Source organism: Camelus dromedarius, chromosome 11 (assembly GCF_036321535.1).
Source record: "Camelus dromedarius isolate mCamDro1 chromosome 11, mCamDro1.pat, whole genome shotgun sequence".
Taxonomy (NCBI): Eukaryota; Metazoa; Chordata; class Mammalia; order Artiodactyla; family Camelidae; genus Camelus; species Camelus dromedarius.
Genome location: NC_087446.1, coordinates 18,020,357 through 18,047,446, shown reverse-complemented (window position 1 = coordinate 18,047,446; position 27,090 = coordinate 18,020,357). Strand labels below are relative to the sequence as shown.

General features: G+C 42.1%; 1 protein-coding gene across 1 annotated transcript in view; it reads right to left on the bottom strand.

Moving 5' to 3' along the window:
* NAV3 (neuron navigator 3) overlaps positions 1-26,443 on the bottom strand; it is a 730,605-nt gene extending 704,162 nt beyond the window's left edge. The window contains exon 1 of the mRNA XM_064491553.1: positions 26,206-26,443. The gene's annotated coding sequence lies outside the window, so the exon portion shown is untranslated. The remainder of the gene's footprint in view (positions 1-26,205) is intronic.
* Positions 26,444-27,090: the final 647 nt, after the last annotated feature.

Here is a 27,090-nt window from a genome sequence, read left to right as displayed (position 1 = left end):
CATTAAATGAGATGGTAAGGGAAGACTTCACTCAGGTACATATTATCATAGCTTTTACTACTGTTACTTCATTAAATACTCTGCACCACCAATGGTAAAATACAGTATTATATTATAAGAAAGTAAGCAATATAAAATAATATACTAGAAAAGAAATAATATGGTAGGGAAGAAAAGAAAAAAAAACTGTCAGTTAACCATAAGGCATCACTGATTTTAAGATACATCCTGATTTCAGAGATTTTTTAATGTGGAAAAATGTGTGTTTTAGCAGTAAAGAAAAAAATGATACAAAAAGTGATTAAATTAACGGCTGCTTTTAAATACAGGATCATACCTGAATGGCATTATCATGCTTACAGTGAAGATTAACTCAATCACTAACTTAATCAGAGGACAGAACTACATCATGGTGCAATGTCAATTTCAGCAGCACAGAAAGTACCATATTGGCCTTGAAAGGGATCTTGGAGAGGAGCCTTCTTGCCCTTCCGACGCACCCCCACACCGATGGAGCACTTATCTTTATAAGACGCAAGTTCACCACTCCCTCTGCGGTTCCAAGGGTTCAAAACCCTTAGGACAGCACATGAAGTCCTGCCAACATGGTCCCCTTCTGGCTTTGGAGACTTGACGACTGCCCCCTCCAGCCACGCACTCTCGGCTGCAGCCGTGTAGCACACCCGGCATATTTTCAGTACCTGAGACACGCCATGCTGCTTCATCTCTCCTGCCAACTCTCAGAATCCTACAAGACCAATTCAAACACTTTATCCACTTCTGAAGACTTCTATGACACAAGCCCACCCCCACCCCCTCGTGACGACTACCCATCAGGAATGGCAACCAAAACAGCAGGTACTTCCTCTTCACGCTCCCACAGTGCATGGCCCATTCTACGGAAGTCTGTTGGGAGTACGGGATGGTGAAAAGGAGACCCTGGATGCCCACCCGAAGGGCATGCTTTAAACTTAGCCAATTTCACCACAATCTAAGGCCTGGTCCTCACATAACTCAGTTCCAGCAGTGACAATGTTTATCAGTCCAGAGAAGCTAAATCACACTCCCTAATCTGCCCGAGACACAATGACATAAAGAGAAAGTCCTTCGCCCAGCTGCTAATCAGGACAGAATAAAGATAAAAACATACATGTGAAATGACAGTGTCAACAAGTTTCTTGCCTTTATTATACCTAACCGGCTTGCATCCTCTTCAATACCCTCAGCAGGTCTTACTTTTATAGCTTTATTGAAGCAACATAGTTTTTTTTTTTTTCCTTTGTCTACTCTGCCTTGAGAGAGGATTTTCCAAAAGCCCAATCCTTATATTCCTTCTCCTTCTCATTTTCATCGTCACAAAGACATAATTTCGCCACATCATGCCAGGAAATGAGTAACTATGCTAACGGCACCTAAGAAAATATGCAAAGTACTAACATTTCTAAAGCCAAGAAAGATTTTTAACACATTGTCTTTATCCGATTTCCCTCCTAAAGATAAAAACTGAGTGACTGTGTAACAGGAAGTATGTTTTCAGTGCATAATTATATATATCTTATATATGTTCCACTTTACTCTTCCTAATTTCTTCCAAGAAATTACGTACTCATATGAAACTAGTTATTATGTTTATTGAAAATAGACAAAGTCGGCATTTCAGCAGTCACACACACGAGCATCTCTTTCCCCTGAGCTGTATATAATACACAAATATCTCAAAATATTTTGGGTTAACACTGTGAGTTAATATCTGTTTAATACCAATGACTAATTTTGTATCACCAGAAAAGAAATTACTTGAGAATTTTAAGTATACATTTGGATGTTCCATTATCAAGTTACCCTAGTGTACAATCCTTTTGGCTAACAATACAGACAATGCTGGATGAATCCATTTTTCTAACCAGAATGCAAATGCAAAAATCAATTATCTCAAAAATTTTGACAATGCTATTGTAGGAGAAAAAAATTAAAGAAAGCAAGGAAATTCATGAAATTCTAACAAATGAGATTTGGGTAAGCTTCATCAGACAGAGATTAACAGTTGCCTCAAAATCACGGCATGGCATGTGGATAATGTTAAACATGGGTAAACACAGGACACAAAGGCTCTTCTGAATTTAAAAATTTGTAGATACTGACAGGCATATGTAGAATAGATAAACAAGATTACACTGTATAGGACAGGGAAATATATACAAGATCTTGTGGTAGCTCACAGCGAAAAAAATGTGACAATGAATGTATGTATGTTCATGTCTAATGGGAAAATCGTGCTCTACACTGGAATTTGACACAACATTGTAAAATGACTATAACTCAATAAAAAAAACTAAAAAAAAAAAAGTTACTGACTCTGCTAAATCGCAGACAAGACAGTGACCACTAGCATTCAACAGAGTGTGGTCAAATAAATATCCAGCAAACCAGCTGAGCCAGGAAAGGATCTGAGAATGTCTACCAGGTCCACAGTAGTCAACAACTTGGTTCCTGTGCTCCAAGTCACTCAAATATGCTTTCTTCTAGCTCTTTAGGATTGGAAGAAAATAACATAACACTGGATAGTGTCTTGAATAGGCATGTACGCAGGGAATCATCTTAAAAAGTCTATCCCTCAGTATCTTAAACAGTCAACGCACTGGAGAGCCAACAGCAGTGAGGACACGGATCTTTCCACCTTGCCTCTTAAAGGAGGGTTGCCATCAAGAGGGGTTCCTATCCCTTTCCTAAGTATTTTTGACTTTGACATGTGTGTCATAAACCCAACTTCTTAAGATGACCAATAACAAAACAGGAAATGCACTCTTAGGGACTAGGGAGATGCAGATTCTAGAGCCGGTTTTCTCACTGGGTAACTCATGTCTTTAGACATGAGGCTTTTCACCATTAGAGGAAGAGAGGTACAATTAAGTTATTCTAAGATTCTCCCCAATGTATATCGAGAGCTTACAATTGTGAAGCACTGAACTTCCATATTTTTTCACGAAATAATTAGGATAAAAACGCAGGGTTTTGTGTATGTATTACCTGTTTCCTAGTAGACTGAACCTTAGCCCATTCCATCAAAATGATGATCACTGCTTTTCCTTGGAACTCTCCAAAGGAGATTCCATAACCTTCCATAGCAATAAACGTATAGACTCTGAGGAAAAGTAGCTACATAGAAAAAGCAGCTAAATAGAATGTTGTACACATTGCCCCAAATCAATGCATAGACAGAATCCTGGTGGTACACAGAAATACCATTTTGACATCTAGGGAGGGAGCATAGGAAACGTATCAGCTCACAGTGAAGAAGTACTGAATCCATCCTGTAGCTGAATCACTACAGAGACACTGAGGACCAGAAAGTGAAATCCTGACTTCCGTTTACTCTTCATCACTATTGCTCGCCATTTCCCAAACACTGTTCTATGAGAAGATGGTCAGAGATGCTCTGCTGGAAAGGAGACTCCCATGGCCCCCATGGCTGAGTCAAACAGTTAATAAGTCTCTCTGCCACCAGACTTTGCAGAGTCTTGGAATGTGACTATAGATTCTGTATCTCCCAGAGAGAAATAGATGATACATCATGACCCTGACTCACCCTCCCGTCACCAAGGAATACCTTTTAACCACCCCAAAAGGGAAGCACACTCTCCGATCTCACCTGATTTGCTGGGCATTGGTCTAGAATAGAAAATAAGGTCTTGAAGTCTGTTTTCCTTTAAATTCCCACCAGCCCATCTCTTTCCCCATATGCAAAAATTAAATTCCATTACAGGTTACTTATCATCAAGGAAACCCTGGACATTAATAGTCAGTACGTAGAAAATGCTTAAATGTAGGAAAGGAATACTCTCTTCGATTGTATTGCCCACACCTTTTTCAGAGTATGTCAAATTCACTGCATAAGGAATGAGATTGAATTTAACATTATTTCAAGCTCTTTTGATAGGGGGAGCGAATAACATAAATACACTGAGATACTATGGCACTCTGCTCCAAGAATATGGATTTGACCATCTACCCATTTCTCTCCTCACCACCCCTCTCCTCCACACACATAGAGACACATAATTTTATGATAAAACAGCTCAGGAACAGGAAGGCAGCACCATCACAGCGTTACTCCAACAGCTTCTCTTTAGCCAACCAGCAGCTTAAGGGAAGGTCAGCAGCATTAAAAAAAAAAAAAAAAAAAGTGATGACTCTGAAATGTGTGTCATAAAACAGAGCCATTTATCCACAGGCCTGACAAGAATAAGGTGAGAGTCCATTTCAGTTGGCCAGAATGACTGCTGTACATCACACTCTGAGGCAGAAAGCCAAGACAGAACGAACATTACCAAGTTGTTATGGTAACTAAATTGTAACTGGTTCCATAAAACATGAGCCTCCCATCACAGGGACTGTGTTTAAAATTCAACGGGAGTCAGGGTGTCTGCTCCAAACAAGGCAGTGGTAGGCACTTCCACCTACAATAAGCCGCTCCATGAACAAGCCTCACCTGCACAGAGTAGCAGCCACAACCCCGGCAAGCTCAGCTGTCTCTGGCCACAGGCTTCCACCCAATAATGCTCAACCCTGCGACATCAAAACCTTAGTGACAATCTTCTCCACCTGACTTCACTGATAAGTAAGTACCATCCAGAAAGGAAAACAAAAACCAACCAACCAACCAAAGGTCATAGTAACCATAGCAGAAAGCAAAACTCTCGGGAGGAACAGGGGTCCAATATCATCAGCACATGCAGAACGTCTCAGGCTGAGGCTTGGAGTCAGAGATTCAGTCTAAACACAGACCCTGTGACTAACCAGGTGACCCGGAGAAAGCACCCTCTTTGTTTTAAGCACCCTGTTTTCACCTAAGCCCATCTGTCCTAAAGAGGTAATAACTGTGGAATTGCCTAGTGGTTAGAAGTGTGAGCACAAACAGCCTGGACTGTAATCCTTTGTCTGCGGCCAACTAGCTGCATGAATTTAGACAAAGTTATTTAACTCTTCAAGCCTCAGTGCCTTCAATGTAAAATAAGGGTAACACTACCTACCCCTTACAGTGGTTGTGAAGACTCAACCTGAACACAGTAGGAACTTAACACACGTTGGCTCTTGCCATCATTCTGGCAGTGGGAGCTATGACCACCTTTGGAGGCAGCACCATGATCCCCTACAGATGGCCACATCCTAATCCCTGGAACCTGTGGATATATTACCCGACATGTCAAAAGGGACTTTATAGATGTGATTATGCAAGGGAGCTTGAGATGGGAAGATTATCAAGGCTCATCCAGGTGGATCTGACATAAATCACAAGGGTCCTTATAAGAGAGGGGGAGATGGGAGAGCCACAGTCGGAGAAAGAGATGAGGACAGATGCAGAGGTCAGAGAGAGAGGTGGAGATGGCGTGCTTGCTGCTGGCTTTGGAAACGGATGAGGGGGGCATAAGCCAAGGAGTGTGGCGGCCTTTAGAAACTGGAAAAAGCAAGAGAATAGATTCTCCTCTAGAATATCCAAAAGGAACCCAGCCCTACTGACACCTAGATTTTAGGATTTTTGAACTTTAAGAAATATCTTTTTTCATTTATAACTGTAACAAATTGTTTTAAGCTACTACAATGGTGTTTAGTTGTTAACAGCAGCAACAGGATGCTAACACACTACCTTATCAACATATTAAATGGGGAATGTGTGCCCAATACATGGCACAATTGGCTCTGAATAAACGATGGCTGTTGAATTATGACAGATGCCAGTGACTAGGGGCCTCCGTGCCTCTCAGAGCAACCACAGTCATCTAGTATTCCACTGCAGCTCGTGTCTGTTACCTGCAGCAACCTGCATGCCTCCCACCCCGAATCAAACAGTTCTAGTTATGCGTCACCCCCTAACCATTCATTCATCTCAGATAACTGTACCTGAAATAGTCCACGTAACTCAATGAACTTGGAAGGGAGGGAACCATCAACCAAGAAGCAGCTGAATTTCGAAGATGAGCAAACCCAGACAGGACTATCATTAGCCCAAGGCAGTCTTGTAACTCAAAGCAGGAGGGAAAAAAAAAGAAAAAACTCATGGTGCTTCAAAAAAAAAAAAAAGCAGTAACAGTATGTCTACCTGCCTCGGGTCGGGTCTAAGAGCCTACAAACCTGACGGCCTCTCCGACAAGGAGCCTCCAGATGATCACTGAGAAGGGCTGAGACACGACAATTCAAGGGCCTGCCGCCCTGGTCAATAACAAGGGAAAACACCAAATCGGGAGGATCAATGGAAGATGGTGTCTCCTCTCTCCTGATCCATTTAACGTCCAGTGTAGATGAAGTGTCACCATCCCTCTTGGCAGCGTATCTGCCAATACCTGGAGGGCTATGTTGACTTCATTCTATCTCCCCTGCAAGGAGCTTGGCTTCCTGCTGCTGGGTGTTGCAGACCTACAGGAGAGGAGGCTTTGAGAGGACGACCCAGACACACTGATGAGGGCGATCTCGGGAATAACACCGCCAGATCACGTGCGGGAAGATGGATGGAGCATCTGCAGTGAAGAGACTGGAAACAGAAAAGAGTGCAGCAGAGAAACATGAGGACAGAGGACAAATGATAGAATCAACTGCTGACTCACATTTGGGAAATTCATAAGCACATCGGGGCTGTTACTGTCTTACGTGCCTTCATACACCTCCCTGCAAACAGCCTTACTTTCCCCCGGGTATGACAAGGGTCTCGGCACTGGAGTGTTCCTGATGATGGTGCAGGGTCAGGGAACAACAATTTCTGGTTTCATATTTGTTTCTAAAGACTGCATTTCCACCTCTGTATTTATCTTCTGCAGGTTCTGGTCTTTCCAACAAGAAACAGGAAAAAGGTTAGAAGAAATACAATTAACCCAAGCTCCTACTCCATATGGAAAGACAAAATAGGAGTTAAAAAAAAGGAGAGGCACAAACAAACAGATGAAGCCCCAAAGAACACCCTAGGTGAGATTATCTTCTGCTGCTGCTGCTGCTGCTGCTGCGAGGATTTGCATTTGCCCTGATGCCTCCTGGACAAAGATGTGGCATGGGATTCCAGCTGAGGGCAAATGATGGTTGCAATACACTCACAGAATGTCAGTGTTTGCAAACTGTGCTCCAGGGATCTTTGGGTGGGGTGAGTGTGTGTGCAAGGAAGGTGGGGAACTGGAATCCTGCCCCCGTCTGTGCTGCAAACTCAACTGCTGTTTTACACTTTGGGCATCTTGAAGAAAAAAGTGCTCAAAAACACTGAATCTAGTCCAACCTTCTCATTTCCCCAGTAAACATGGAGAACTGAAGAGAGGGTAACAGTTAGCCCCAGACAGTTGGGTTTATGTCTGATGACCCACTGTCATTTTGGATGGCACCTCCAGAAAGTGACAGTGAATTATACAGTCACTCAAGCCCAGAGAAGTTACAGATCTTCCCAAGGTCCCGCAGTCCCATGTGGTTCAGCCGGCACCAGATCACATCTTGTAGCATTATTCTTACTACTCAGCACTGTCCTCTTATCAGGAAGAACACTTTTTATTTGCTTTTTGTTTGTGTTTCACTGAGAGGGGAAAAGAATCTCATTATAATCTAATAACACGTGTGGAAAAAATTTCAATAGTCACTGGATATTTTTCCTTACTTTGTTCCACACACTCTTTGTCTTGGATATTAACTGAACACAACAGAACCTTTTTGTATGATCCTTTTGAAAAGTTATGTTAGACTGCTAGACTTTTTTTTTCAGTAGTTCGGACTTAAATTGAGGTGGAAAATGGTCTGGAAATGACCCAGAGACGTGTACCAGAGGATACAAGAATTCCCAGTATCAACAAGGCCCTTATTTCTAGATTTTTTCATTTTACTTCTTTTTAAGTCATGTAAATAACACAAAGATTATGAAGTTGAATGCAAAATGTGCATTTATTTTTATAAGAACTGTGAGGTTTCAGAACAATTTTCTACTTTTTTCAATAAGCCAGCCCCATGAACCTCAGGGCGTGGATTCACCATCCTCTCCCATCTGAGAGCTGATAAACATTACTGCAGGTGCTCCATGACACCCCTTTACAGCCGACACCCCTGACTCCCACGATAGCCACTGTCATTGCTTTTCAGAACGTGACCTGTTAATAGTCTTATTTTTGTGCCTCCCTGAAAAAGGTGTTGCCTTTTTCCCAGTCCTGAGGACCCAGTCCCAACTGGACCCTTAACCTCCAACCAGGACTTCTCGCCAGCTAGGGCAAAGAGAGACTTCTGAAACTCACTCAAGACGAGATTCTGCATTGCCCTACAAATGCTGACCCAGCCACGTCACCTCAGCAGAGCCATGCTGCCTCCACATCCAAAGATCTGCCTAGAAAATGCCAATTCGGAGAGAAAAAATACCAAGGATTATGACAAGCCCCTTATCAGTACACATGCTACCAATATTATATGTTCCCAGGTTCCAACCGTTACGCTAAGTTGTTTATAGGAGAAAAATCTTGTCAACCTCTACTCTTTTAACTAAAACCTTACTGGTGACAGAAGAAAAACTAAATACTAGAAGTAGGCAACAAGCACTAGAACAGCAAGGAGAAGAGCTATCACATAGCTCACAATAGTCCCAGGATCGGAACAATCTTATCCTCTCAATTCTTGCAGCCTTCAGAAATATTTATTGCATGTGCTCGGTCTACCAGATACCTAACTGAGATATGCCTTCTTACTGTAACCGAGGCTGCACTGTAAGTAGGAAGATGAATAGATGATTTCACCTTGGCAACTGCATTACTTTTGAATGTCCTAATTTAAATGCAGAGATCTGGAAGGAAACAGACCTGCACTCCTGTCCCCACTGCAACACTCACCTGCTTGTGCAAATCTCTAGCCTCACTGGGCCTCCATGAAGTGAATCTGTACCCTACAAACTTTGCAGAATTGTGTAAACTGAAGGCTTTTAGAAATATCTAGACGGATACAAGTCTACACATCCAAGCATGAGACTTTAAAGGACCGTAGGAAGGCGGCACACTCTTTTCTACAGACAAGGAAATTGTCCCGATGACAAACTGCGGTGTCACCAAAAAGGCAGGTTGTAGTCTTGGCCTTCTGAGCCTCAGGCCACCTACTAGACTGGGAGAGAAAAAAAAAAAAATTAATGCAGAAAGGGCAACATAGAGATTAAGGAATTCAATGGCAGGGATGGAGGGGGAAGGAAATGCCAAATGAATTTTCTTTCCTAAACACAATCAAATGGCCCCAGATTCCTCCTAAAGTAATGAGCAACCATATTAAAATCTGAGGCCTACACAACTTTAACCTTGTCAGCATGGTTTCCTCAAAGGACTATTTTGTTGGGCAGGGAAAAATAAAAAAACCATTCAGGGCTGTACACTTACAGAATCATTCCTCCCCAGTCATTTGTTTGGCAGGGAAACCTGATCTGCTTTATGTAATTACCTGATTAAAAGTGGTGTTTGATTGAACCCTGGCTATACAAAGTGATCTTGAGCTGATTGAAGGACACATTCAAACTCTTCGATTGACAATTTGTATTGGGGATAATATATCTTCACTCAAGGAGGGGATAAACATTCCTATTTAAACAATTTCAACACCTATAATAATGCATTTAACTCACTCCAGAGGCAGGTTTTATTAGTCCTTTTCCAGCATGAAAAAGCATGATGATAATTTAAATGGGACACTCCTGAGAAAAACGCGCAAATTATCCACAACGATCATTTACAGTGAGAGTGGAAACAAAAATTATCATACTCGATCCATTTATGATGTACAGAAGGAAGGGACTGCATCGTGTAACTGTAATTCACCATCATTACTGACTTTGCAGAAGCCTACATCGGAGGTGAGACACACTGACCCCCAACACAAGCAGAGAAGAAGTGCTTTGTAGAAGCATATACTAGTTCCTTCTGTTCATGCCTCCCTAATAAACAGGCAGATTGTGTTTTTCCCCCTCCAACTGTCATTGTTGATTTTAAAAAGTGGACGGCTTCCCTCAATGTTACAGAGGTATAATTAAAGTCCTATCATGGCTGAGACTGCCCAGTAAGTAATCACTAATAGAATCCCTGCCCCACTGCCTTCCCAACCACATGCCTTTCTGAATCATAGATGTCAAACCAAAAGTCTAGACATTAGTGAAAGCTGGGCTCTAATTCCACTCCACCCCTAATCATTGTCCTGAATTCAATAAAACTGCTGTACTCCAAGCTTCAGTTTAAACTGGGGCAAATACATGTCCCTTCTGAACTTGAAACCATCATAAGCTATTTCAAAAAAAAAAAAAAAGGAACTATGTAAATGAAACTGTAACAAACACCAAATAGGTATTTCCTATTAGCATTAGATTGCCAGAGGAACAGTAAAAAATATGTCTATAGTCTTCCTAGAGATGTTCTATAAACCTATTTATAGAAAGAATATTGACTTATTATAGCTCATGTACTTTAAATGCCACCATTTTTAAACTTGTTTTTAACTAGAGGAGGAAATAGAATTTGAGCGCTTTTTGTCCCCAGGCCTGAGGGACTGTTCTATTACCTCTCAGAGATGGTCAGACCCTGGCCAGGGGCTATTTTAATCTACCCCCTCATTGTCACAGCTAGCTATCATAGAAACTCAGCCCTTGGTCAAATCAATCAGGCCCTCATGCAGAACAAAACCACATTGAATAGCCAGCAAATGAATTTGGTTTAAAAGTCAAATAAATATAACTCCCCCCCCCAAAAAAAAGGCAGTTGGCTGGAATAGCACAGAAATGCACCTCCTTATACATAAAGCCAACCAATTAGCAGTAAACTGTTAGAACTTTCCCATTTGGTTTCATCATTTTGCAGCTTCCAAAGCCTCCCCCTCAAGCATACAGCTGTGAACTGTGTTTCCACTAGGAACAGACCCTGGCAATTCAGTTCTTTCATCCCCCTCTATTTTATCCTCTCTCAGCCCTGCAAACCTTTAATACCTGTGTAAAAGCAGACTCTACACTACTTGGCTACACACCCGAGAAATAAAAACCCGTCAAACTAGGATTCTCACCATAAAACCATTCGGCCACACGGTATGCCCATCCTGCCCAAAGACATAAGCGTGTTTGGAGGCTGAAATGTAAACAGGATTATTTATTTGCTGAGCACGACAGGAGAAAAATAAAATGCAGAGCTATGAGCCTCACAATCAGAACTCAGTCAATTTATCGTCTACTGCCTGGTTGCTGAATTTCAATCTATTCTTTCAATGTAACACACACACACACAAGGCTGAACACGAAGTACACGGCACAAATTCTCTTACACTGAAAGCAGGGAAGACATACAATGAAATCTTTTCTCTGTCTACAAGGTCGTCCTTCTGATTCATGGAATTCATTGAATCCTGAGGTCCAATTCAGTGTGTCCTCCTCTACAAATAAATCCATACAAGCTCCTAACAGCCCTAATAGGGGATTCAGAATGCAAATGAGGAAAAACCACCACAACATAGCCGCTGGTAAATTGCTTTCGGGGGATAAGCACCACAAAAGAAGCATGTCGCTATTTTAACTGTCTTTTCAAGGGCAATAAATGGTTTCATCCAAAAAATTAAACTCTAACTCTAAGCAAAAAAAATGAAACAAGTAGCATGTGCTAGAGGTTAATTTTCAAGGGCTTGGATCTATAATTTACCACCCACTTCTTTTTCATTAATGGCACCAACTCATCATTAAAAACTTCCCCAGACTGTGCCTTCCTTCAGGACTCAAGATTCACATGACGGGGAAAGTAACAATTATTCAGCATTCAGTCTTCAGTAACTGCTCAGCAAAAAAGGACCAAGGTCTGACTTCATCTTTGTATTACATTTGACAGATTTTATGAGAAGCTACAAACATTTAAAAGTCCTGATGTTTAGATTAATCTGATGAACTGAATGTCTCAATAATCATTGAAAAGTCAACGAAATAAAAAACACTCCTCCATCAAAAAAATTATCATGGTTATTACCTTAAAATCTTGCTACAGTAGTACGGAGATAATTCAAAACACTCCTCAAAATAGCAAAGAAAAGATAATTATCAATTAATAAAACCGTAGATATACTATGGCGTGTCAGTCTATGTTTCCATCTTATAAAAATGTTACTTGATTTTTTTTACTAAAAGAAAGACCAATGATAAATGTAGTATGTCTTTGTATACAAGAGTCCTCATGTTGTTAAAATGCTTTTGTTTGTGAAATGCTCTGTACTCCCCTCACCAATACTGCATACATATTTACCAGTTGAAGCATTTATCCGTGTCTCATTTCTTTCTGAAAAAGATTTTATTACATTTAAGCAGTTACTGTCAGCTGAACAGTAATATCTAAGTGTGGTATGTGAGGGATTTTCAAGTAAATATTTAAACACACGTTTTTGTGGTCATCCACATTTCACTGATAATTAGTTGGCCTTAAAAGGCCAGGAAAAGCCATGCCAAACCCTTACACCATTCTGGTACCCCAGCCTTCAGCAACATTGCTCTAGACCAACTGAGTCATGAAAGCTCCTTCAGTCTCACACCTCCATTTTCTGTGATTGCTTCAAGTGATGACTCTACCTTTGCTGATAAAAGGACACAATCATGCTGACTGTGGCATGGGACTTCAATAACCTCAGCCAGATGTGTACCCATCCCCATCAAAGCCCCACATACTGTTTGGCACACTACGATTCATTTTTTGTTTCCTACCACATCTCCTTTTCTAAGGATCCTTCCTCGGGCAGGTAAACCAAATAATCTCAGATTTCAAGACATATTTAAAATTCAGCATAGGCTTCTGGCCTTTATGATGAACTTATTAAAATAATACACATTGCAATTCACTGTTAAGGACCCTTGCAGTTGCCACGCTGCCAAGCTCTTGCTGGATGCCTCATCGCTGCTCTTTGTAAAAATCAAAATGCACAGCAAATATACACTTATTGTATGCTTGTTATAATGGTTAGGTTCTTTAGCAACAACAGCCCACCTAATTCTCACATCAGTTCTGCGACAGTTGCTGTCATCATTCCCACTTTGTAGATGAAGAAACTGAGACATGGAGAAGTCCCACCATGTGTCCACTTTCACACAGGCTAGAAGGGTCATCGTGTTGCAGAGACTCAGCTCTTAGCTGACATGTGGCACTGCTTCTGCATTGAACAATTTTACACTGAGATGTTATAATCCTGCTATCTGCTTTCAAAGGGAATTATACATACGGCTTCCCTGCGTAACGTTCCTCAGTGATCACTGATACTTGCAGGAGTATCAGCGCTAACTCCTTAATCTAGAATTTACAAGCTCCCAGGGCCACCTACTCCTCCAGCTTCATCACGAGGTGCCTGTCCCTTACACACAGTTTTACTCATGGGGACTGATTGTTCCCTAACTTTTCAACTTCCCTGATGTCTTTGTATACTTGCAGAGTCACATCCTGGAACGTCCTCCTCAGTGTGTCCATCTGGCAGGTTCCCACTCATCTTTCATGACTCACTTCCAGCCTCTCCTCTCTGGGCATTCTTCCCCGGGGCCCAGCCAGCAGGCAGAACGGTCACTCCCACTTCTGCTTTTCCCATGGCCCTCTCTTCATCCATCAAGGTCAGCTATGAAAGTGCCACGTTGACAATGCTTGTCAGTCTCTCACCAGCAGTGAGCTCCTTAAGGGCAACTCTTCCCTGTCATCCTTGTCCCTTCAGTACTACACGTGCTTCAAAAATAAGCCAAGGAATGAATGTCTAAGTGGCATTATTGGAGCTGAACGACAAACATCCCCTACATCCAAGTTCTGGAATTCTAGGACTCTTTGGCTGGCAAGACCGAACAACTATGAAGACACAATTTTCAGAGAGTAATTTCTGTATCTTAAGAGGGGTTTTAAAAAAAAAAAAGCTCAACGTGGAAATCTCACTGTACATAAACTATCTGTTAGCATCAGTCAAAAGTGGAAGGAGCATGACACCTGTAGGACCCGGATCTACAAAGAGCTCAACACGGCTGGAATGTTAGGTAACGATGGCCAATTGCCAGAGGAGGCAGGGCTAAATCCTAGAGGCCCATGTGCCATGGAGAAGATCGAATTTTGCTTGAATAGTCTACCACCCTTCATGGTTCAAACACCACTTCCTACGCCAAGCACTCTGTCTTTTCCCCACTCGGAAGAAATGCTGCTCCTTCATCTGCTCCTCTCCATGGGTACTCGTCCTTGTCTACAGCACTTGCCACCTTCCCTTTGCACAGGTCTTCTGCTACCTGCTGGACATCAGCTCATTAAGAGCCCGGTCTATATCCTCCCCACCCACCTACCCCGGAACATAGCCCAGAGCCCAGCACACTGTGCTGTGAGGAGTAAGGCACCTTGCAGGTTGTGAAATGATTCTGAACATCTATTTCAACTAAAATTCAGTAGAGTCTGTGAGGATTAAAACCAATTCATGATTATGTATCATAGCAATTAAATGGGATCGCTTTCAAGTGAGAAAATTTCTCTCCAGAATTCCCAAAATGCTAGATTTTCACTTGGCCACAAAACATTGCATAAATAGCCATCTCATTACTGATTACACAGACATGAGGTCTCAAAACGGTCTCTCGTCCAGAGTAAGTTGTGGAGTTGGATTTGAATCACAAACACTTTTGTCAAAAGCTAAGAAAAGATTTCCGATGCATGACACTGGAAACGTTGGTGAAGAGAAGTACTGTGTTAGGCGGAGGGGTGACGTGGTTGTCAGGGCTAAGAGGAGATACATGTCTCTAGCGAGAAAAAAAAAGTTCGGATTCACCCATTCAGTCATAAACCACAGCTGAAAACCTACCAGTTTTCTGCAAAAAGAAGGCAAAACAATAATACAACCCACACACACAGGTGCCAGGCAGAGTAAGACTCGCTCTCCCAGCATGTGGGTATCAAAATTAACAGGCAAACTGACGTTCCTGGAGATTCAGCTACAGGTCAAGGACGGCATAAAGTGCACGCTCATAGTGAGCATTCTAATTTGAATCAGAGTTCGTATCATCATTCTGAAACATTTTCACTGAAAGCATGACCTTCAAACCTGCATCGGACAACTACAACCATTTCATAATAATGGAATCCACCACCACAACACAGCATCACCACGAAAACAAAAATGGCCTTTTCCATGTAAACTGCTGCCCTATATTCTAAAAGACGCATTATACTTTGTGGGAACTTTCTGGGAAAACTTCCATACGTAGACTTTGTCTTGGACTCTGCCACGAGGAGGAGCAGAACGTGGATATTTCTTCCGCACTTAAAATTTTAACCTCATTAAATGGTTGGCAATGAAGTACATGGATAAGTGCAACGGCATCCAGCCTTCCTGTGGTGAGACATTCATTCCAGATGCCACCTCCCTTGGAGACACACTGTAGAGACTTGGGATACAGGGGACGGGCTTCTGGCCATGAGAAGGAAGAGGCAGTCCCACTGCCATATTCACAAAATCCTCCTGTGGTACCTCCTTCCCCCAACCCTGCTAGAAGGAAGGAGGGGCAGGAGGCAGCTGCTCGACAATGAAGATAATCAAGAAGGACTTAAGTTCAGACAGAGACAAACATCACAGGGTATCACTTACAGGAGGAATCTTAAAAAATGATGCAAATGAACTTATTTAGAAAAACAGACTCACAGACATAGAAAACAAATTTATGGCTACCAAAGGGGAAAGGTGGGAGGGATAAATTAGTTTGAGATTAGCAGATACACACTACTATATATAAGATAGATAAACCACAAAGACCTACTGTACAACACAGGGAACAATATGATAATACCTTGTAAGTATCTATAATGAAAAATATATACATATGTATAACTGAATCACTATGCTGTACACCAGAAACTAACCCAACATTGTAAATCAAATAAACTTCAGTAAAAAAAAAAAAGAACCAATGAACGTCTGCACGGTAGAGTTTGAGTCATTCCTTAATCTGACTCATGGTGAACCAAGGTCCACGGTCAGCCAAGTTGGCCAGAGCCATCAACAACCAGTCTAAGATCCATAAAGTCAACAGACATGAACACAAAGAAATCAGCAAAGTTGCAAGTATTAGGATGGTAACAATGAAAAGGCTTTCTTCTAAAGAACTCATCCTTCCCATGATTGATTCAAACACCATGAGGTCATCCAGTTAAGGGATTCCCAATTCCTTGCACAGGTCCACCACGATCCCTAAGTACAATCTGTAATCCAAAAAGCTCTGAAAATCCAAATGCTTCTCACTACTGGACCTGAAGTCAAATAAGGTTACAGTCTTCACCCCACTGCATTAGTTTTCTGTCACTGCCATAGTTAATTACCACAAATGTAGTGGCTTAAGACACAAACTGATAGGGAGTTCAGAAGTCTGACAGGGGTCTCATGGAGCTAAAATCACGGAGTCAGCAGGGTGGCGTTCCTTTCTGGAGTCAGGCTCTAGGTGACTGTTTCCTGGCCTTTTCCAGCTCCTGAAGGCCACCTGCATTTCTCCAACCCTGGGTGTCTCTTCCTCCATTGACAAAGGCAGCCAGAAAGCACCTCTCTGACCCTGCCTCCATCACCACAGCACCTCCTCCTACCACAGCTGGGGAAGGTTCTCTAATTTCAAGGACCCTTGTGATTACATTGGACCCAGCCAGACACTCCAGGATCAGATCCTCATCTCAAAGTCCTTAAAGTTTAGTCACAAAGGCAAAGCCCCTTTTTGCCACAAAAGGTGACATATTCACAGGGTCTAGGGATTGGAACATGGACCTTTTAGGAAGGGGGCATTATTCTGTTTACTACTCCCACTAATTCCAAATATTCATGGATTTTCTTACAGAAATAGTCATGTGTTTGACCAAGAGAAGCTGCCCCAGGCCACAATGGAATTGTTACATGACACCACACACACACACATATATATACACTCTGTTGTCTTCCCAAACTATGAAAATGTCCAAATGCTGAAATATATCTTATCCCAAGGGCTTCAGATAAGCGATCGTGACCTGTACCATGATTTATCTGTACTGTTGGCTCTCTTCCTCCTCACCAGGGGCACCTCTGTCCACCCTGTCAAAGAAGCAACTGCTCTTCTAATAGGTCAGATCCAAAAACAGTGACTGGACTTGAATTATTAGTGAGCAGGGTCATTATGCTTTAAAGATCACAAAGCCAATGTCTCTTTCCTCTCTCTACTTTCCGGCTATATATGGCTGTTGAGTTGAAATTAGGACCCCTCTTGGGACATGACCATTTCTTTCTCTTTTTGACTTCCTTCCTAAACTATGGCTACACCAGAGCATATAAAGACTAAATATATGTATATTTGGACTCAAGCCTAGAGTATGTGCTGCAAACCATCTTTTTCCAAAGAGCCCTGCATCAAGGGTAACTGGCACCACCTCAAGCTATTAATAAAGTGGTATCCTGATTACCATTTGGCTGCTGTTGGTGCATTTATCTTCCCTGGGGCCCCTGCACAGGCACAAAGGTAATTGGCAAAACAGATTTAGGTATTTCTGGGATTCTGACATACTACTATCTAAACCCCGATTATTAAAACAAACAGTTCTTAAAATATACAATTAGCAAGCACAAATATCAGGAAGTTTACTTCAAAGTTCGTAAGATGCACATACATTCTGGCAGGGAAAAATATATATCTACTTCTGAAGTATGATACAGACATTTGCCCTGTAGGGAATAGGCTGAACCGACATTATTAGTTAGTTAGCTGAAAAGGAAAAAGCTATAGGTAATGGCATCATTCCTAATGCAACTTCCTGTGACATTATTGAGAGTTTATCTGCTGTCGGCAGAAAAGCCTTTGTGGTTACTGAGGCCATATATAGGAGACCTTCAAAAGAGCATTAGCATTCATTAACAGTGTAGAACTCAGGGTAAGTCTCAATTATGGTAACATAATTCAACTGGATCTCATGTTGAGTGCAGCCTAACCATAATAAATTGTAAAGTCTAGCTATAAATAAGCAGCTAAACATTCAGAAAATTTTTTTTAAAAAAGACAATCTTTAAAGTTAAGCACATTCTAACTTCCTCTAGGGCAAGGACCTTGTCTTATTTATTTCTGTCCTGTTACCCTCATCACAGTATAGAAGGCAATTAATACACATCTATAAGCTTTTTGTAAAAAATCATGTTTATTTCATGGAGCAAATTAAAACAAGGCCAAATGTGCAAAGCACATAAAACAAGCACATGAGATGAGACACATTATCCACCAAAACCAAGAGCCTGCTTAGCAAGACATCTACAAAAACACTCCCAGACTCGACACACATCTGCCTGGTATCCTTTCTGCCAGTAACCAGGATAGCTTAATTTCCACATATTTCACGAAGAACAGAAAAATCAGATGTGTTGTTTCTCCCCTCAATTCTAAAGGTAGTTCCTATTGCACACTGTGCTCAAACGTAAAAATATCAAGAAGAACTAGTGACTTCATTAACTTTCTCCTGAGGCTTGTGATGCAACTCATTTGTGATGTCCCCAAAACTAATTTCTGAGCGTCTGCTTATCGGTTTTCCTATATCCTCCCAGGTGGTGTTTGTTCAAATAGCAAATGTACATGGCCAAAGATCAAAAAAAAAAATCAATTTCAATTCCCAGAGAGCATAATCCTGGTACAGGTCAGTGAACACCTTCACTGTTTTATACCAAGATAACCTTGGACCTGAAAAAATTCTCAGGGGAAAGTATCCTGCTGGTAACCCTACCTAACAAATATAATAGCTAAAGTACTAAAACCTTATGCTCCAAACTATATGACTGATGGCCCATTCATGAAAATAATCTAATATTCACACCATTCTAAAGGCTCAAAAACCTTACATCTTAATATTCTCCAAGGTTCCTAGCAACTACTTAATGTGTCTTAAGGATTTGGCGACCTTTCAAATTTTTATGGGGTGGTCATTTATGTCAGTAAAATGAAGTAGATTTCTATTCTGTCTACAATATTCAATTTTTAGATTCCCTTAAACTTGTCCTATAGCAATGAAAAAAAAAAAAAAAGATTGATACATACAATCCAGAACCACACTTAAGAAGGGAAGCCTAGCAATATACACAGAGGATGGAAGTGCAAACTCACGAAGAACGGACACATCAGGCAACATTACCAGGACCTCATTTGGAGCTTATTTTATTTGGGGCACTTCCATCTCACCTAATTCAGAGGTAACAGAAGAACAGCGTCTATGGTCACGAAAGCCAAAGTCATAGAAGCCTTTCCGTGTCTTTGGGAGCAGGGGAGCTCTTTCAGGGAAAACTTGAAAGTAAACTATGGTACTACCTCAAAGCTTGCCCAAGTATCAGCTAAAGCATGCCCCAGTCCTCCACCTCCAACCCCTGCTTTCTTCCAAAATTCCAAAACAGTTGAATTTTTAAACAAGTACGTTGCCAAACAAAAGTGCTGGGATGAAGTTCCAGGTTAGCAACCAATGAAAGAAGAAACATCTTGCCTTCTGCCCTCACTGAATGATGGATAGTGTCCAAAAAGATTCATTCTGAGGAGTTCAAAGTTTAAGAGAAGGCTAGGATGCTAGTAATTCATGGTGGTAAATGCAGATTTAAATAGCATTCTGTCCACCAGAACTCTGTTAACTGGCGCTTCTACCCATCTCAAAAACAATGACAACTAGTTATTTATAATAACAACCCTGAAGCAGTTTAAGGTTTTTGGAGCGCTGCAGCATAACAAATTACTCCAAAATTGAGCCATTTCAAACATCTCATAACTCATGTAATTCCTGTGGGTTATGAATTCAGAAGCAGCTTAGCTAGATGGTTCTGGCTTGTGGTCTCTCAAAAGGATACTGTCAGTGTTTTACCAAAGACTGCAGTCATTTGAAGACTTTACCAGGGCTAAAGGACCTCTTCCAAGGTGGCTCCTTCATGTGACTGGTCAGCTGGTGCTGGCTGTCAGCAGAAGGCCTCCCTTCCTCGCCACGTGAATCTCTATGGACTGTGTGTCCTCACAACATGGCGGCTGGCTTCTCCCAGAGTTGAGTCATCCAAAAGAGCAAGGCAAAAGTGGCAGCGTCTTTTATGACATAGCCTCACAAGTCATCCACCATCCCATCCGCCATATTCCATTCATCACACAGAACCACTCTTTTAAAATGTGAGAGGGGAATTCACAAGGGAATAAATAGCAAAAGGCAAGGATCACTGGGGACCATCTTGGAGGCTGGCTTGTATGATCTTGAAATAGGCTTCCAAATGAAGAGAAAGATAATGCTCAATATGTTTTAGAACCATTTATGATCACCCAGTTTCATAAAAATTACTCTTAAATAGGATACTATGTATCATTCAGGCTACTGGATGACATCTTTGAGAGAGACATTTAATAAATGTCTGTTGAACCAAACTAATCCCAGTTTTTAACCCTGACATTGCATTTGCTCAGTTCCAACACATTTCTCATGTATCATCTTGTATATTATTTTATTGACTTGCCATTAAATGCTCACTCTTATAACTTACTAACTATAATTTAAGTATCAATTTCATTAAAGGTAGTATCAATATTATTTAAAAAGCAGATATTCTAGATCCTCAAAACCAGAGTGAATCAGAATTTCCATGGTCGAAGAACCACAGAATCAGGAAGGATCTTAAAGAAGTTACTTAATTTGTTGCAGTTGAATGATGGGTCCTCGGGAATCCATAATACCTCCTTTTCCCCTTTTGCTTTTAAAATTTTTCATTATGAAAAGTTTTCAGTAAAGAGGTATACTAATCCAGTACATTCATTTTGTAGATGAGAACATCCCCTCAATATGTAAAGAAATTCACCTATTCAATGCAGCTCTTAATATTGGAACACACACACACACACACACAAAACCAAGAATGAAGCATCACCTCTTTAAACAAATGACATTTTCTCATCAATGAGACTTCAAGTGATGTCATACAAAAATATTATTCAGCAACCTTCTTAAGCAAAAGCTTGCAGCTTTAGGATTACATTAGGGTAACAATAGGCAGTTGTAGCTTGTGAGTAAACAGCACTATAATACTAAAGCTAGAAGTCTTATGTTTATCAGTTTTTTAAGCTGATGCGTTCTATTACTACCGTAGCTAATCCGGATTTCGAGTTTCAATTCTTGAGTTAAAAAAAATCCATGGATCATCTTGATAGTGTCTATAAAAAGGTTAAAATAAGCTTTTCTGGAAACTGGAAGAATGGACCCTCTCCAAATAAATGTATTCTTATCATCCAAGCCCCTGGTCACCATTTGCAGCTGGGCCTGTAGGGAAAGGCTAAGGTGAGGACTCTGGAGGCGGAGGAGGAGGGGATGGCCCAAGTCCCACGTGAGCTAGTATTAGGATTCCCAGTCAGACTGGGAGCAAAAGTCTAAACAGAAAAATAACGGTGGCCTCCTGATACCTCGGCTGTTGTTGAAATGTAACAGCAATAACAATAGTAGTGAATAAGTGATGAATATTTGCTACATGTCAGGAGCACTCCTAAGTATTATATTAATATACTCTTTCAACCTTCACAAAAATCCTTCTCAACAACTGATGTACAGATGAGGAAACTAAGACTCAGATAAAGAAAATCACCAACGATCACCTATACAGTTAAGTACCAGGGTTGGGATTCAAACTCAAGCAGTCTACTCCAGAAGCTGCATCTTTTAAGTGTTGTGTAACTGCCTTCAAGTGGACCAATGCGATCACACAGCCTCGTGTTTGATCTCATCTCGATGTGGCAGCATAAGATGATGCTCCATATGCTATGCCTACAAACCTACCAAATGCCACCAAGTAAGGCGGGGGACTTATGCTACTTCCCAGCAGAGAAAACAAAGCTGGATGTGAAACCCACGGTTCTCCATGTAAGTGGACTGTATATAAATACATACAAAGCAAGATGAAAGAAATAGAAACGCTTTTTCCAGATCTTCTTGACTATACCTGAACTGTTACAAATCACTTCTTGTCAAAAATGCTGACTTTCCAGTCTGTTCCCTGGAAAACTTTAGCCCTGTGTCACCAGTTATGTTTCCAGACCTTGGAATCTCTAGGTCCCCATTATCTCAAGTATTTACCCAAACAAGCACAACCAGCAACTGTCCCAGCTGCTACGGCTCTCAGGAAAATGTTGCAGATTAACAAAAAGTATGATTGTACAAACACTGTATAATCTAATGACATAACAAGCAGCTTTTAAATCCTTACAGGGACCAGGCTTATTTTAAAACAACTTTATAATGTTTAGAGAAAATAAGAGGATGGTAAACCGATATAATTCAAGACTTGGAGCTTAAAAAAAAAAAAAAGTTACATAACCAACTTGAATGATGCACTGAATTCAGAATCTATGCTACTACAGTGCTTGTCCTGAGACTTCATCTGGGGCAGAGGAGGAGGATGACCTATGAAAACATCAGCACCAGAGTCTCATCTCAGATATTACTGTTGACAGTCAGACTTGGGAGGAAAAATGAAGTCTGAGCAGAAAGATAACTCTGGGGATTTTTCCTACCCCAAGGTCCACTTAACCTTATAGAGAATTACTTTTCCTTACAAAATAGGGGAGGGGTGGGGGAGATCTTGAATGGTTAAGGAAAAAAAGGAAATTTATTCCTCACTTGCATTTGTGTAAGTAAAAGGGTGATACCTGCTGAGATTATTCGACTCTGCATATGTGATGTGATTAGTCACTGAGCACCCGTATTCACAGAATAGAGAGTAATATATTTGCCTTTTCCTCAGTGGAAGGAAATATTCAGCATCATTACCCACGTGTCAATGGTACAAGGAAAGACTTCCTTTCTCTATTCGGAAATCTTGTCTGTTACCTCTGAATGTGTGTATGTGTCTTTTAGCATCCACCACTGCTACGTACGTACACGTGTGTGTGGCTGTGATTAGGTCAAATTCACCACATTTGAAAACAGAGAAACTGGAAAAAGATTACTATGCCCATTTTGTTTCTAGAGAAAACAAAGCTAAGTGACATCTGTGAGCAAGGAGGCCACCACCAGAATAACTCTGTGACAGTGAGAAGAATACAACCTTGGCCCCTGGCTCCTACTTCCCTCCACACTTCCCTGACTCCCAACATTTCTAAAGTTGACACAGCCTCTCAGGTTTGATTTGCTGTAGCTGGGATAATTAGGGTGAAAATATCACAGAAAGTCACATGCACATACACACTTCTTTATACGTCTTCCCAATAAAAAAAAAAGTAACACGTGTCTTCTGAGAATTTTATCCTTAGCTAAATGAAGAGCTAAGGGGAATTGCAAAGCTAGGTCTGGGAATCATTCCTCTGACTAAAGTCAAAAACTTAACCCCAAGTCCATACAAAGGAGGCAACACGCTTTTCCTATCATGCTCCTGAATGATCACCAAGTGTGGATATGTGTCCACACTTCAGCTTGCACACAGGACAACTGCTTCCTGTTGCCACGGGTTACACAGATGAGTCACTTGGAGCCCTAGAGACAACTTGAGAGATGTCTTGTCTTATACCAATGTCAGAATTAACAAAATATATTCCTGGTAATTAGCAGTGCTCAAAAACAGTCTATTAAAACATCAGATCAAAAACAGCTGTTGATCCCTCGGCATGAAAATGGGGACTTGAGGTAAGTCAATGTGAGAGATTCTTGTTCCTACTATAAGACAGATAGCTCATCATTCCCAACCTTTCATTAAATGATCCACATAGAGGTGCAATCACAAGGGGGAGAAAACATTTTCAGGATCAATGCAGTATAAGTAAGAGTAATTTATGTCTTGTCATCCATAGAACTTTTGACCTCAAATCACTCAAGGCTCAATCGGAACAGGCTTTATGTTAAATCTTTCACATACACACACTCAAAGGAGCAGTCATGGCCAAGCATTAAACATCCAGGAGGACATGTCATGTCTTAAACCAAGAATAAAAAAAAAAAAAATTTTATTGCATCTACAATTACTTGTGAATTCAAGTTCCATGCAGCCTCCCAGGAGCATCTTGTTAACATGCCAAGAGCAAGCCACCCAACCAGGGAACACCAAAACTCAGAAGTCAGGTGCAAACAATAACGTAGGGCCATTTCTACTTAGTGCCATTCACTAAGAGGGGGAAGAAAATGTTGGAGGAAAAGCATGCTTTTTGGATTTCACTGGCAAGGGAATTTTAAGTCTTTTGCAAATATTCATTTGAACTGGATAAATATGACCTCCAGTAAGAAAAGTATTAGATGTAGAATGAAAAAGAGGAAAATACATTTAAAATCTACAGCTTCTTAATTGGCTAAAAACAAAGACAACAGTGTGGAGTGGCAAGGCAGTGTTTATCGTTTCTTGGTTTGGGTGTAGTTTCCGTGATTATCAGTAGTTTTCTTCATTCTGATCCATTCTCTGCTCCAGGATCCTTTACTCTCCAGTAACAGTTGAATTTAAAAACAAATGTGCAGACAAAGAAAAGGAGGCAAGGGGACCTCTCTAAAACCTTTTTCTATATAAACTATGTACACATCTGAAACAGCGTGGAGGAAAATTATTGATTAGTGTTGTTTTCACCCATGAAATATTTTGACCTCAAGAAAACTTGAAAGCGCAACAACTAGATCTTTTGAGAAACAAACAAAAATAATCCATATAAATCTTATTTCTGGTTAAACTGAAGTCATCCTCTTTCTTCCCTTTGTTTACAAATGATAGAGACATCTTACGTACGTCCCAAAGAAAAATAAAACCAGAGTGAGAAGTAACCTCAATATAAACAAGGCTGAATGGGTTCTATACTATAGAGGCTCCGTTTTTAAGTAAGTTTTCACTTAAACCTACCTCATATGGTTATACACACACTAAGAACCAAAAGCACAAGTCTGGTTTTATTGTATTTTTGTGTCTTCAGTACTAAAGTCTGAATCTAGTTTTGGATTTTACACAAGAGTTACTATGCCTTTTCTATTCTTTGACAGGTCTGAATGCCCTGCACCCCCCTCCCCTTGGTTCTTTTTGCCAGCCTGGACTTTGGGAAGCAAGTCTCTGAACCTTAATTATCATCTACTCATTCCAGTGACTAAGAAGTGCAAAACTGATTAAAGAGGAGATAATTAAGGTAATAGAAGTTGCATGTTCCTCATCAACTGGGAGAAAACACACACACACCTGTCTCCCAAGTCCCCTAAAATGAAATACCAAAGAGGGGAAAGGGAGTATCAATAATTTAAGAGGGAAGTTTCTCTAGAACAAGACCAGATTTTTTTTTTAAGATAGATTTCTTTATACTCATGGCTTCTGTGGATTTAAAACATATGCAGCCCTTACAATACATGTCATGCTGGGAGCAGGAAGCAAGCTGCAGAACTCTGATTCTGACATACAGGCGCCCAGCTTAGAATGCATTTCTGCAGAATCAAGGGAGATCAATAGACTCAAGGAACAAATATGTTGATGGATGAGGGCGAGTCTGAAAACGACCAGGTTGAGGTGGCCACGCTGCAGGTTTCACTGCTCTTCCCATGTTGGCAGAACGAAAGGCGGGTTACAAACGATCCCCCCTTTCTTTTAAGAGGGAAAGGGGAAAAAAGGAAACGAGGGGAGGAAAAAGAGGTAAGGGAAGGAAGAGAACGGAGCTAGTGATGAGGAAAGGAAGAAAGAAATGAGAAAAGGGAAAGAGAGAAACCCGGAGAGGGGCGGGGGAGTAGGAAGGAAAGCTATGATGTATGGACGCTCGCCAGCTACCCAGCCGAGCGCTCCATCACCCCCAAGCCTGCGTCCCTCACTCGCTCGTCTGGAGACGTGGGGCTCCCGGGCTCCGCCGCCCTGGTCTGGCAGCCAGCCCTCCCCGCGATCCCAGGTTGATGCACACCACGCCGAGATGCCCAAAGTAGCCCACGGTAGCCCAGCCACCCGAGCCCGCCACTCCCTGGACCGCGCTCGCCACCACCCTCGCCCCGACTTCGCCCCGCGCCCCCATCCCTAGTCTCAGGGAAAAAGCCAAGGAGAGCGCAGAAATGGAAAGTATCAAGGGGGGGGGGCACCAAATACAGATACAGGCTTTTTTTTTTCTTAATAATGTCCTGGGGGAGCAGCAGGGGAGGAGACCCGTGGCAGGCACCTGGGAAGGAACACGCTGTTGCAAATACCCAGGGCTGCGTTGGGCTGGGCGATTTTCCACAAAAGGAAGTTTGGAAGGAGCGCAGCGGTTTGCAATGGAAGAGAAGGAGATCCCAGCGTTACCTGACTGAGGTCAAGCCGGCGGGCCGAGGAAATCCTCAGGTTAGCGATACTGAGCCACTTGATCAGGTTACTATGGAAATCGTTTTGAGGAGGAGGAGGGTGAAAAAAAGCCACCAGCCAGACACATCCTCGTCACCCCCTGAAGGAAACTGCCGGGGCCGCCGAGCGCGGGGCGCGGGACCGGGCGCGGCGCCTCTCTCGGCCGGGTTCGCTCTTTCTTCCCTCCTCCGCCGGGCCGCGCCTCCCCGCCCCGCGCCGCCGCCGCCGCCGCCGCCGCCGAGCAGCCCGCGGGCCGAGCGAGCCCTCCGCGGCGCGCAGCCGGGAGCGAGAGCGCGAGCGAGCGAGCTCGCAGCCGCCTGCCGGCCTCGGCGGCGGGCGGCGCTGTTTCCCAGCCGCGCAGCTGGAATTTAAAGAGACAGGCGCGCCGCGAGGTCAGGGGTCCCGGCCCGCGAGGAGAGCACGCAGGACGCCCACCGTCTCCGCCCCAGCCGGCCTTGCGAAAAAAGTTTCCCACGGGGACCACACGAGAAGATCCTGAAACCAGCCTCAGCCTCCTCTCCCGAATACAGAACGCAGGCTGCAAGGAGAGAAAGAGGGATTTTCTCTCTCCCTTGGAGACTGGGGGGAGATGATTTGTATGCTCAACAAGTCCTGCACCTATTTTCAGCGGCGCTCGTTTCTGTCCGTTTGCACCGAATTTCTTCATTGACAGCACAGAGACAAATGGGGGTGCACTCGTTTTATGTCAGACTTCAAGCAGAGACGCATGGGTTTGGAGGGAAGGTGGTGGCGGGAAGATATTGCTGTCAAATACCTTGGAAATTAATGCTTTTCCCTCTTCCCTTCTCAGCCAACGAGCACCTCCTTTTCTCTTCCCTCCCAGCC